Source organism: Rattus norvegicus, chromosome 10 (assembly GCF_036323735.1).
Source record: "Rattus norvegicus strain BN/NHsdMcwi chromosome 10, GRCr8, whole genome shotgun sequence".
NCBI classification, from domain to species: domain Eukaryota; kingdom Metazoa; phylum Chordata; class Mammalia; order Rodentia; family Muridae; genus Rattus; species Rattus norvegicus.
The window spans coordinates 97,380,127-97,394,316 of NC_086028.1; positions in this window are offsets into that span (position 1 = coordinate 97,380,127).

The following is a 14,190-nucleotide window of genomic DNA, read 5'->3' on the forward strand; positions in this document are numbered from 1 at the left end:
GTTGGTTTTTAACTGCTTTGCATGTGCTCACTTATATAACCACAACAGGGCTGCCAAAAGTTGCTCTTACAATTATTCCTTGCCCAAAAGTAAAAAAGCGAAAAGAAAAAAAGAAAAAGAAAAAAATTGAGGTTAAATGGAATACTCAATTTACCTATAAATGAAATACACAATTTACTTACAAATGACAAAGTTATTGATCTGAACCTAAAATTTCCAGAACTTCCCCATGTGACCCCCCCCACGACCCCATGAAAGAACAGAGGAAATGAAACAATTCAACTCTTAATGAAGAACAAATGATTCTCAAATTATTTCCATAGGTATGGAATTACATAGGAAAAGGAACTGACTTCGTATATTTTTGTAAGTTGTTTTTAAGATCCATTTACTATTCTCTCTAGAGATGAAAACTTTATGTCGCTCTCACTAATCACAGTCTTAACAAGTAGAAGGAGTTCCAAAGGCTGGAGAGAGCCGCTAAGTGGTAGAGCACTTGCCTAGCATTGTGAGGTCCTCAGTTCAAATCCCAGCCCTAGAGAAAATCACAGCTTTAACAAATAATTCAATGTAATAAAGAAATGGAAGTGCCCTGTATGGTAATGTATCATGTTTTGTATTGTTCAACTAGATGATGAAAAGTGTATTAATTTCTTCTAGTCTAAAATTACCTTGTTAATATTCCAAGTTTCAATTCTTTAAAGACATTTAGATTTGTCTATTGTATATGTATAAGTATTGCCTGCATGAACATATGTGCACCGTATATGAGTAGTGCTAGAGGAGGTCAGAAGATGGTACCAGATTCACTGGAAATAAAGTTCCCAAGAGTTTTGAATGCCCACATGGGTGCTGAGAAACACCTTGGTCCTCTACAAGAGAGTCAAGTACTCTTAGCATCTATCCCATCTCTTCAACCACACGAGTTTCAGTTAATAGGGACACAGGTGCTTAACCTAAAGCTAAGGTTGGGTTCAGACAGTATAAAGCATGGAACACAATGTGTTTTATTACAGATTTGAGGTAGTCAGCTATAAGGTCCAGTAGGAACACCATGAAGAACAGATACATTCGTTCTCATAACAAGTATGTCTTTGCTGCTTAAGCATTTTTGGATAATTATATCAGCAAAGATGTAGAGCCGTGCCTGTAAAATACCTTAATGATTACTCTCCCAAGTCATGTCTATATGTGAGAAGACTCACATGAAGAAAAAAGCCAATGACCCCCTTCTCTGTGTGCAATGAGTCACCCCTGTGCTTAGCAGACAAGGTATTTTCAATCATTGGCATTGTATTATTTTGGTATAACCTTCTTTCTTGATGCATATGCAGGGTTGAAATTCTTATCTGTTGTATCAGGTAGGGGTCTTTTTAGTCCAGTATGGCAGGAAATCAGCCCAAGTTAAGGAAAGATAGGGAAGTTATTGAGTTGAAATAATAACCCATCCGCAGATACCCACTGTGAAGCATGACTGGACCTGGGATGCAGAGGCTGTCACTATCGCTGAGTTTCAGCACTTCCGTGGCATTCTGTCTGAGTGTGGGCTCCTTTTTCAAGCTTTCATTGTTCGTGTCAGGTGAGGATACATGAGGTTACACCTCAAAAATAAATAGTTCCCATATTGTATCAATCTGCCTGTTTTTATAACCAAGTATGATCTTGTGGTCCAAAATATCACCTTATGTACCAGAGAGCATGAACATGAAACAGATCAGATTGGCATGCCCCTCTCACACTGAAATAATATCTTCACAAAATCCACATTTAATTTCCCTTACACCCATAGCTCCGATTTGCCCACAACCCCTGCTTTTAGAGAAGGGACTTTTCATTATTGTTCTAGAGAAATAAAAATCTCCAGGCATTGGTAAATAGCTCAGGTGGTTTGATTTATAATGGAAAAAAGGCTTAAGAAGGAAAAAACCCTAAAATATTTGATGAGAACATGGAAGCTAAGTAGCAGAATAAATAAATGAACACTCCCCTCTTGGTTTTCTAAGTTCAAACGGTGAGGACTTGGGATCTAGTCATCATAATCTTATTGTAAAAGGAGGCCATTTCAAATCTCTGTTTCCATTCTCTCCTTCCAAGGTGAGTGTGATTTTCTTATTGTTTTTGTACTGTTTTGATTTTTTTTGTTGTCTCTTTTTGTTTTGCTTTTGTTTTCTCATTTGTTTATGTCACCTTCTTGGTCCCAAGTATATCCCATGTAAAATGTAAGCAGAAACTGGGTTTACTATGAACTCTATAACTTTTATTTTTTTAACATTTTCTTTCTTTTCCAAACTCTGAAAAAAACCTTTCCTATGAATTCACACTGTTAGCACATCACACAAGAATATTGAATGCCTGCTATATGTTGGATTGTTTTTCTATTCTTCTAGGAACTGTAGCACAGTTTTAAGATGTAGATATACTAAAAACTTAATAAATAAATAATGATGTATATTATACATTGATAAATGCTGGAGATAGAATATAGCAAGTTCTAGAAGACTGGGGATATTTGTAGTAGAGTTTGCTACATTAAAATGAGTTGCCCTGTGCCAAGAAATGGATACTTGAAAAAGTCAAGCAAAGATATAAGAGGTAGATACAACATACAATAATCTCCCGAGGAAATGAGAATAGAATAATACCAAGGCAGGATTGTGGCTGCCTCCCCAAAGGTAATAAAACTTCTATCTTGTTCTATGAGAGTGGCAAATGACAGGAGGTCACCACACAGATTACAGTTATTTTGAAGGCTAAGCATGACCTTGTCTTTTGTTTTGTCTTGAGAAATTATACTTATATATTTTAAAAGTTTTTAAGATATTTATTATGTATTTATTTTATGCATACGAGTACACTGTTGCTGTCCTCAGACACACCATCGGATCCTATGACAGATGGTTGTGAGTCACCATGTGGTTGCTGGGATTTGAACTCAGGACCTCTGGAAGAGCAGTCAATACTCTTAACCATTGAGCCATCTCTCTAGTCCCATGACTTTATCTTTTAGTCTACATGAGAGACCGAGTTGTTTGAAAGTCTTAAAGGGAGAGATGGCCTATATTAAGTCTTAAAAGCATCTCTGATTACAGAATTGAGGTGAGAATGTAAAGAGGAGAGGGGACCAGTTGGGAATGTGCTTTGTGATGTAGTGAAATAATCCTCCAAGTGTCATTCATATACCCCAGGGAGAGTAGATGATGATGACTGCATTTGCTGAAAGAGTGGATGTATTTAATGTTACACATTGGGAAGACTCAGAAGATGAGCCAATCGTGGAAGGACAGAGCTCTACAATGATGCTAAGGGCTTTTGGATGAATCTTAGTACTTTACCCTATTAGAGGTCCAAGAGGAGACGATGAATGTTTAATGGGATTACGTGAAGACAGTGACTATTCCCTGGGAATATTACTGTGTAGGAGGAAAGAGGATTTTTTTCTTTTCCAGGATACTAACAATCTGATTCAAAGGTAGACATAATTGTATAAAATTGGGAGAAAATACTTTGTTGTGACACTGGTCAGAAAGAAGAGTCTTCAGACAAAGGTATAAGTCCTTTGCTTGTGGAAAGAAAACAGCTATGTTTTTGAGTAAAGAAACCAGTAGATGGATGGGTAGCATAAAAAAAGACTTTGTGAATGTTCTTTATGTCTCATCTTCAGTGAGTTTCTCATTAATTATTAACATTATACATATCTATTAGTAATATAATTCTCCAGACAAAATCCTATTTTAAATATTTTTAGTATCCACCCATTCAACCAATCAACTTGTTATGAAAATGTGATGAATGCAATAGCAGATGGATACTTCACCCTATCAGAAATTTATTCTTTAAAACACTTCTGGACAGAAAGATATGACTCTAGAGAACCTTAACAAGTAGACCCATGGTCTATTGTCTTACTACTGCTAACGATGAACAGCAATAGGCTTCAGTAGTTCGTGTTGCTAGACACTTTCAAGGGATAAAGCTGAAGAAATTCATGATAAAAAAGCTTCCTAGAGGGTGAAGAGAGCAACATGGTATCCACTGTCACACTGATTATTATATTCTAAATTATGCCTTTCAATTAGGTGCACTGTTCATGCCATATTGATGATAAATAGGAAGACAATGAATTTCAATTAAGTAGTAATAAATTATAGAAATCATTTTTAGCAACTTAAGTGTTTATGACTCATAGATGACTGTAACGAGCTCTATCCATAAATATGTGCATTACATTAGTCTCCATGCTCTTTGAGACGTTAAAATATAATCAGAATTAGCCCATAATCTATATCCACAAATATGGATCTACATTGGCAAATATTTGGTTTTATCATTGTTGTGATTTTTTTTTTACATATTTAACTCATTTATTTACTAGTTTCCTTATTTTTTTCCTTTAACTCTCCCGTGACCAACAGTCACCATATGGTCAAATGTGGCTAGTGTGAACCTGAGACATGACTTTCCCGGAGTGAGAAAGCTTAAATTTATTATTATAAAATACAAAACAGAAGACCTAATCAAAATGATCATTAAGACTAGTTGACTAATGATTTTTCTATTGACTATATTTGTAAGAGACAGGATGTAAAATATAAGAGTCTAAACAAAACATTACTAAGATTCCTTTGCCTATGTCTTCTTAAAGAATTTAGAACACTCCAACATACATAGCTGTGCATTGTATAAGCTCTGTCAAGATAGATAACACCCTGTTAAGAAACTTTAAAAAGTATTAAATGATGAATATTTGGAGTCATTTCTTCTGAAATAATGAAATGCTTTAACATAATCTTTTATATTACCTTCCAAAGTTGTGGTTTTTATATTGATTTATTGTTTTTATTGTATACCTGTATGACACAAGGGTATGATCATGTGTCACAGCCCTGTGTACCACAGTACAGCATATGATTGGATGTTAGAAAACCACTTTGTGGAGTCCGTGTTTGCCTTCCGCCTTTATGTGGACTCTGCAGTTCAAAGAAAGGTCTTTAGTCATAGTCTGCAAGTATTTTACTAAATTAGCCACTTTACCTACCCACGTCATATTTATTATATACTAAGAAACTAAGTTAATAAATATCTACATTGATCCTGACATTAAATCATGATAAGAGAAGAGTCATGTAAGATCCTGGACATAAGTGTACCAGTGAATTCTTGTCCAGCCTGTATGACATGAGTCAGGATATTCAAAGAATAGCCCTTAATCTTCTCGCCTTATCTGTATACCGTGAACATAGATAAAGCAACAATAGGAGATAATAAAATACTGTTCCTAAGAAAACACGGAACACGTTTTCTTAAAGTTGCATAAACCAAATTGTAAACCACTTTTTGATCTTGAGTCTAGGGCACTGGGATCCGATAAAGACATAAGACTGCTCAAAGGAATGAGGGTTGGGCCTTCGGGCTCTTGGGTAGTGGAGGAAGTAATAACAGTTTATTGAGAAAGCAGACCCAGGGAAGAAACAGAGGCGCAGCTCGGAGAAGGGTGTGAGACTCAATGGTGCCAGTTGGCAATGGTTTAGTAGAGGTGAATTTATATAACATGCTTTCCCTGTACAAACCCTGTCTGCCACAGGCAGCTTTGACTCTCTCTCTCTCTCTCTCTCTCTCTCTCTCTCTCTCTCTCTCTCTCTCTCTCTCTCTTTCTCTCTCTTTCGTCTTTCTTGTATATGTGCATTTTACATTCACCCTCTGCCTTAATTTCCTGCCAGCACCTGCCTTCAGCTCCTTTAGTGAATTGCACATACTTCCCTTCTGACTGTCTCCATTTCCCATGATATCTACTTATTCACATTGAAGAGATAAAATTACACATGTACTCATTGTCTATGACACAATGTTTAAAAAGTGTGTGTATCATGGGGTGACTACACCTAGAATGAACATAGGCATGACCTCAGATAGTTGCCATTTTTGTAATGCAAATACTTACCTATTCAACATTTCTCATGATAGGCAAGCATCCTCATTGTAGACTCTGTGCTATACAATAGATCTGGGTCTATTTACTGTACTTAACTATGCTTTTATATTCTTTGACTGGCATCTCCTGAGGTTCCCTGCTCACCTGCCTACTTCTGGTAGTAACCATTCTATTTCTGCAAGAACAATCTTCTCAAATTTAACACTCAAGTGAGATCCCAGGATGCTTTCGTGTTTCTTATTTGAACCTTTTAAAGAGCAAGTGGAGGGGGAGGAGGAGGGGGAGGAGGAAGAGGGGGAGAAAAGGGAGGAAGGAGAGGAGGAGAAGAGGGGAAGAGGAGGAAGAGGAAAAAAGAAAAAAGAAAAAATAGCTGTTGCAGGTGTAGACTTGAGTCACAAAGAAAACAATGGCCCTTGGGGTTGTAAAGCAAGTCATAGACACTTCAAAGTGTCTCTTGTCAACAGAGATCAGGGTAGGAACCATAAGGAGGACACAGGTGTAGGCTCACGTCAGCTACTTTATCAGCAGGGCAGCAATCATGCCATGGGCAGGAACATGGTTGTCTTCCTAATGCTCTTTGATCTCTGAGCCTTCGCCTTTGCCAGGAGAAGCAGGGTTAGTATTTACTTTTGTTTTTCTAAAAACTTAAGACTTGCTCGCAGTGAACTCATTTCATTGGTTTTGACAGCTTCTGGAGACTCAAACGCTCGAGGAACATTTACAAAACAGAGATACAATAGGAAGAGCAATGTGTTTATTCCTTTCAAGGGCTCACTAATATGGCAACTGACTGAAGTTAGTGCCGCTTCGCCCCCTGTGTGCGTGTGTGCATGTACATGCATGTGCATGTGTGTGTGTGCGCGAGTGTGTGTGTGTGTGTGTGTGTGTGTGTGTGTGTGTGTGTGCTTGCTTTTGTGAAGGAAGGACAGAAACCAACACCTGATGTCTTCCTCAATCACTTGTCACTTATATTTTAAGGGGGCGTCTCTCACTGAACCTGGAGATCATACATTTGACCAGACTGACTGTGAGAGAGTTCTAGAAATCTGTTTCTCTCTAACCATGCCACCCTCTCCTCTCCTGCACTTTTTAGGGAGTTAAGGGCTAGGATAAGGTTTTAAAAATCAGCCTTAGGTCAGTTTATCTATTCATTTGTTTTACAACCCAATGTAAGTCCTTCTTCTCTCCCCAGTACCCCTCAGGCAAGTACTCCACCACTCCCCCTCCCCCATTTTCTTTAGAAAAGGGATGTTTCTCTCTGGTTGTCAACCCCCTTCCCCTTACAACACACACACACACACACACACACACACACACACACACACACACACACACACATCGAGTCTCTGTGGGACTAGGCATAACCTCTCCCACTGAGGTCATACCAGGCTGTCCATTTAGGGGTATGGGATACACAGGCAGGCAGGCAGAACAGTCCCTCTGCAGTTATTTGAGGACCAGCATGAAGGCCAAGCTGTTCATCTGCTACGTATGTGCAGGGAGCCCTAAGTCCAGCCTGTGCTCTCTCTTTGATTGTGTGATTACGTCTCTGGGAGCCCTCAAGGGTCCAGGTTAGTTGTGGAGTTCCTGTACTCTTTGGGTCTCTCAGTCTTTCTTGTGAGTCTTTCATAAGACTCCCTACTCTCCATCTAGTGTTTGGGCGTGAGTCTGCATCTCTTTCCATCGGCTGCCGAGTGGAGCCTCTCAGAGGACAGTTATGCTAGACTCCCGTCTGCAAGCACGGCAGAGTACATTGATAGCTTCAGAGAGTGGTGCCTGTCCGTGGGATGGATCTCAGTTTGGAGCAGTCATTGGTTGGTCATTTTCTCAGTCTCTTCTCTTTGTCCCCACACATCTTATAGGCAGGACACATTTTGGGTTGAAGGCTTTGTGGATAGGTTTCTGTCCTTATCCTTCCACTGGGAGTCCTGCTGGGCTACAGGTGGTGTCCTTATCCTTCCACTGGGCTACAGGTGGTGGCCACTTCAGCCTCCATATACCCAACTGCTAGGAAACTTTCCTAGTGTTGCCCCCTTAGATCTTCTGGTTTGTCCCCACCCCATGTTTCTGGCACATCCTAGAGAGTGCCTCCCTCAGCCCAGCTGATATCCATTATCTCTCCCCTGCTCTCCCTACATAAGCTCTCCCCCAACCCTGCCCTGCTCTTCTCCCCACCCCCTGTTCCACACAATCCTCCTCTTCCATAGACCTCCAATATCTAGTTTATTTCCCCTTCTAAGAAAGATTCAACCACTCTCCCTTTGGCCCTCCCTCCTTGCTATTTGGCTTCTCTGGGTCTGTGGAGTGTAGCATGGGTATACTGTACTTTATGGCTGACATCTATTAATAAGTGAGTACACACCATGCACGTCTCTTGGGTCTGAGTTACCTCACTCAGGATGATATTTTCTAGTTCCATCATTTGCCTATAAAATTCATGATGTTCTCATTTTTAATGGCCGAGTAATATTCCATTGTGTAGATATACCAAATTTTCGGTATCTATTCTTCAGTTGAGATATCTGGGTTGTTTCCAGGTTCTGGCTATTATAAAGCTGTAGTGAAGATAGTTGAACAAGTGTCCTTATGGGATAGTGGAGCATCTTTTGGGCATAGGCCAAGAAGTGAAATAGCTGGGTCTTGAATTAGACCTATTCCCAATCTTCTAAAAAACTGACAAATTGATTTTCAGAGTAGTTGTACAAGTTTTCACTCCCACCAGCAATGTGCTTTCCTTCAGGGTTTTTTTTTTTAAATGGTTATTTTATTTATTTACATTTTAAATGTTACCTTCTTCCTGGTTCCCCTCTGCAGTGATCCTATCCTATCCCCCCTCCTCTCTGTTTTTATGAGGGGGTTCCCCCACCCAGCCACCCATGCTCACCTCATGTCACCACCCTAGCATTCCCCATGCTAATTCCGATGGGTGTCCGGTGGAATCTCAGAGTCATTTTGATTTGCATTTTCCTGGTTCCATGGGTTGTTGAAAATTTCTTTAGGTACTTCTTGGCATTCGAGATCCCTCGGTTGAAAATTCTCTGTTTAACTGTGTACCCCATTTTAAAAATTGGGTTATTTGGATTCTTATTATCCAGCTTTTTTAGTTCTTTATATAATAATTCGAGATATTAGACCTCTGTCAGGTGTAGGATTAGTGAAGATCTTTTCCCAATCTCTAGGCTGCTGGTTTGTCCTGATGGTGATGCCTTTTGAGCCACAGAGGCTTTTCAGTTTCGTAGATCCCAGTTATGAATTCTTGACCTCAGTACCTAAGCCACTGGAGTTCTATTCAGGAAATTGTCTCCTGTACCAGTGAGTTCAAGGCTATCCCCCACTCTCTGTTCTACTAAATTGAGTGTGCCTGGCTTTATGCTGAGATATTTGATCCATTTAGACAAGTTTTGTGCAGGGTCAAGCTGATTTTTAATAACTAGTGGTAGCACTCAAGCCAGAAGGAAACATCCAATGTATCATTTACCTTGTGCACATGAGAGAATTATTTAAAAAAAAAAACCTTACTGCATCTTAGCTCTATGTGGGATTCTTATTAAGTGTCTGGGATAGAATCTGGCCATCTGATACAAAGCGACCTTTCTGGAAGGAATATGATGTGAATAAAAACATGAGAACAGCCTATGTAATATCTCGTAATGGCTGTACTACAAGAGGCTAAGTTTTACCATCCTTGCCATTCTTCAGAAGCCAGGTTGCCCTTGGATCTGATTTCATATTTCAAACACTCTGTGAATGATGGGGAGTCCTCCCTCTTTGGCAATGTACTCAGCATTTGCCTGGTTTCTATGTTTCTTCCTCTTGGCAGAACTCAGTGGGCACAGACTGAGAACGGTATTGTTCACCAGTCTCCCTAAGTGCAGAGATCAATTCTTTATTTCTGTGGCCTGGCTCCATGGATCCTGCTGATAGGGATCCTGTCAGAGAGAGTGTAGCGCTCCATTCTCAAATTAGAGGCCTGGATAGTTCTATTAAAAATTATACTCTAACACACACGTATGCACACATGCACACACACACAAACATGCACATACATGCATACAACATACACACACAAACGCACGCGCGCACACACACACACATGTGCACGCGCGCACACGTGTGAGTGTGTGCATGGTAAGGTTTTCAACAATTAGTATCCACCTAGTTCTAGCTTCTAGTCCTCTTTCCAATGTAAAGTATTCTTAAAGCAGCTGGACATGTAGGGAAGATTAGACAGGGTGGGGGGAATGGTGTATAAAGTTGGTCCCTTCTGGCGTATCTCCAGCTTCTTTCTGCTCTCTATGCTGTGAGATTTACAAGTGCAGTGAGTTTAAATTAAGCTGTTCTTGGTGGTGTTTCCTATTACAAAGAAAAGAAGGATGTCGGTGGTGTCTGATATCAAATAATTTAAGCAGAAGGGTAACGAAACGAAAGCAAAAAGTCCAGGCTCAATTTTCAGCAGGTTGAAATGAAGAAAGGAAAAGCTTTGGGTGCCATTTCTTTTGCTCCAAGGCATGTTGACCAAACATCTATTAAGTACTTTGACAAGTTCACTTTTACACCGTGGGCTGAAAACAGACAGGTATTGAATGAACATATTAGGCATTGTGTTGTGTACCTGCATGAATGGAAACTGGTGTCTGCTTCTGAGAGTTTCACTGTTGGGGCAGGGGGGGGCCTGGATGAGGACTGGCATGCAAAATGTTTGCACATAAAGCCCCAGCTTAAGGCACATGTAACTTGGGACAATGGAGGTAAGGGACTCGGTTGAGTGATGCTAGGCAATGGCACGTTGTTTTGATGAGGAAGATTGGTCAATTGATGGATTGGTTTTTGGTGTCCAAGCCGAACCTCAGAAACATTGCAGATGCATATACTCCAACATTATGTTAAATAATGTTGACAGAGGAGAGAAGAGTACACCGGAGGATCTGAGGTGACCAGAAATGCCAAGCAGGTTCTCAATAAACCTTTTAAAGGTTATTATAAAAATGCATAGCTGCACAATCTTAGAATGTTTTACTGATTTTTTTAATGTAGGGCCTGGAGAGAGCACTCAGTGGCTAAGAATTCTTGCTGATGTTGCAGAGTACCTAAGGATTTACAAAGAAAACATAGGGTCTAAAGAGATGGCTCATTGGTTAGGAGTGCTTACCGCTCTTGTAGAAAACATGAGTTTGGTTCCTAGTACCCACATCAGGTGGTTCATACCTGCCTGTAACTATTGATCCAGAGGACCCATAAATACAACAAATTTTCTCAAGAAAATGAAAAAAATCCCCAAATATGTTTGCAGAAGATGTATTCTAATCCAAAGGAACTGTCCATTTTCGGACACTGTTGATTAAAGTGTGCGCTACAGAATATTGCAAATTGACCAGTTTCCGTGCATTCAGAAACTTATTCCCTCATGGCTCCAGACTGCAATTTGGAAAGCATGGTGACTTCAGGTAGACTTTGAACTGCTCTGCTTGAATTCTCTGTGGTGGTTAGATTCAATTCTTCAGACTCCTGGACTTATGGTCGCTTTACTCTAGTATCTGGCTCTTCATGTGGAATCCTCCCCCGTGTATCAGCTTGGCTGTTCATGGCCTTCATATAAGGAACCCAAGGGCACACTTGAAGCCAATAGGATCTTGTTCTCACAAATTATACCTTCAAAAACTCCATTGCCATGCAAGGTGACAGACAAGCTGTGCCATGGAGGAGCCGTGAGAGTTGGAAGGTAACTCTTCTCAATCTTGCTGAGGCTGTTTCAAGTTTCCAAGGCTAAGATTTGATGACTCATGTTAACAGGTGTTTTGGCTAAGTTCCAGAATTCTTTAAAAAGCTGGGCAGAGAGAATCAATAGAGAGCAATATCTCAGGATGGAAAGCGGATATGAATGAAAGAGATAGAAACCCTTGTCAAAGATCCGGGAAGTCAGGAGGCCCATTGGTGGTCATGAGCTCATGTCAGAAGAGTAGAGAAATGTGGAATTCATAAGATCCAAAAATGGGGAGACAATTTCTTTCGGGTATGTATGCCTTTGTCTCTAAAAAGGAATGTCTACCTCTCTATCATCAGGAAGATTGATCATTCAGACACATTTTCACAGTAAGGTAGACCGGAAGCTGGTTGGTACTTCCGTGTATTACCCACATGTATATGTGTACATGTATGTGTGTGCGGGCATGTTTCACATTGCTGTGGGGGCAGAGGTTGACATCAGATGTCCTCCTCTGTACTCCTCTACTTTACTTTTGGTGAATGACAAAGCCTAACCTGAAGCTTGTCTACCAACTAGACCGTCTGTCCAGTGGGCTCTAGGATCCTTCTGTCTCTGACCTCTTAACACCTGTATTATATATGTGTGCCATGGCTAGATTTTATGTGGATGGTAAGAACATAACTCAGATGCTTATGCTTATAAGACAAGCACTTTACCAATGGACACACACACACACACACACACACACACGCATGCGCGTAAACAAGAGTAAACAAGTAAATAATTTAGATACTATAGTCTCTCTCTCTCTCTCTCTGTGTGTGTGTGTGTGTGTGTGTGTGTGTGTGTATGTGTGATTCTAAACTATTAACTTTACATTTTCACAGATTTCTTTGCATAGGGCTAACAGCTAATAGTTACTGGGAAAACAAGCACATGATGTTTTAGAAGAAGCCCAGGATAGAGAACGAAATATAATGGGCACTGACTGGGGAGGGCTTCTTGAAGAACCTAAGACAGTAAAATGAGAGTCTTCTGGACTTTGGATGGGAGAAATGGAGACCTTCAACCATTTGCCATTAGGAGAAAAGGCATAGTTCAATTGAGAACAATCGAGCTATGATAAAAATGCTCCCAGCGTGAGATAAATATAAAACACAGACTATCTTTTCAAACATCCTATTTTGATAGACAACGTTTAGAGCTGCAGGAAAAGCAAAGACTGCAGGAGTTAACTGAGACCCATGAATGAGGGCAACTTGAATGACACTCAAAGACTGGTTCTATTTGCTTACCTACGATGGGATCTTGAACCATTTTTCATTACCCATACCAATTTTTATGTAACATGTTCAACTTAACCCAGATGGACTGAGTTTTGAGTTCACGGCAATATGGTAGTGTTTCCTCAGAAAATGACTTCCAATCTTTGGAGACTAGTTAGCAAGGCCACCGAGTACTTACTGAAATCATTTTTTCATGTTAGAGATGAAAAGCATTCGGAAAACAGTACACCAGAAAAGCTCACAATTCTTTCAGCGCTGCATGAATTTAGGCTCTTAGCAAACATATGATGTGGGTGTGTGCAGAAACGATCGCACAGCTTCCCCGGGCAAAGCAAATTGGAAGCTGGGGCATTTGAGTTCTGCTTGTGCAAAGCGATACATCTGCTGTGCTCCGCAGAGGGGCATAGAAAAGTGAGCTCTCGGATTTCTTTCTCCTTTGTTCCTCTCTCCTTCCTGTTGGATGTTGGGAGGGGTCAGCCAGCCTCTAGGGATTAAGGCATTCAAAGAGGGCAGTAATTTCCATAATAGGATTCAGGGATCAGATTCAAAAGCAAAGAACAGCTAATAGGAAAGGGTAAGAGAGGTGAATGGCAGCCCCAGAGTAGGCTCCTAGGGTGGAGAAATCCAGCATTGCAGACAGCATTCTGTCAGACCTCAAAATATCCACGAATACAAGATATTATTTAAAGGGGTGGTGATCTTGACATCTTAACTCCTTGCTAAAATAATTCCTGGCCTAATCGTGGCCTAAAAGATTGTGTTTCCACACAAGAGTTTACCAGAAGAGAAAGAAAGCCTTTCAAAAGGGAGGTCAACGGAATTGGGAAAGGTTTTAATGCCTGACTACCAGAACGAACTATTAAGAGAGAATGTGTGGGACTCCAAGAGCTGGTTTTAAGGGACATAATGATTTATAGAGCATAAATATATTTTCTCAAGATGATGATAGACTACTTTTTGGAAGAAGTACAAAATTTCTCATATTTATGTGACTATGCATGAAAAAAATGTCTACCCACATATACATCTATATATAGTGTATGCATATGTGTATTAGCACATTGGACTTCCCACATGTCTGTTTCACTGAATTGATGCACATACTTTTATGTTTTAGGTAGAGATGCAATGATAAAAATCTTTATAATGTAAGAAGGTCAAAACCGGTTGTGAAGTAATGTAAGACCAGTTAGAATCTCCTATCTGTTCTTTACTGATCTGCATGGACTTCGATCCCTTAAACTCTCCAGCATCCTGTTCTTCATCTGGAA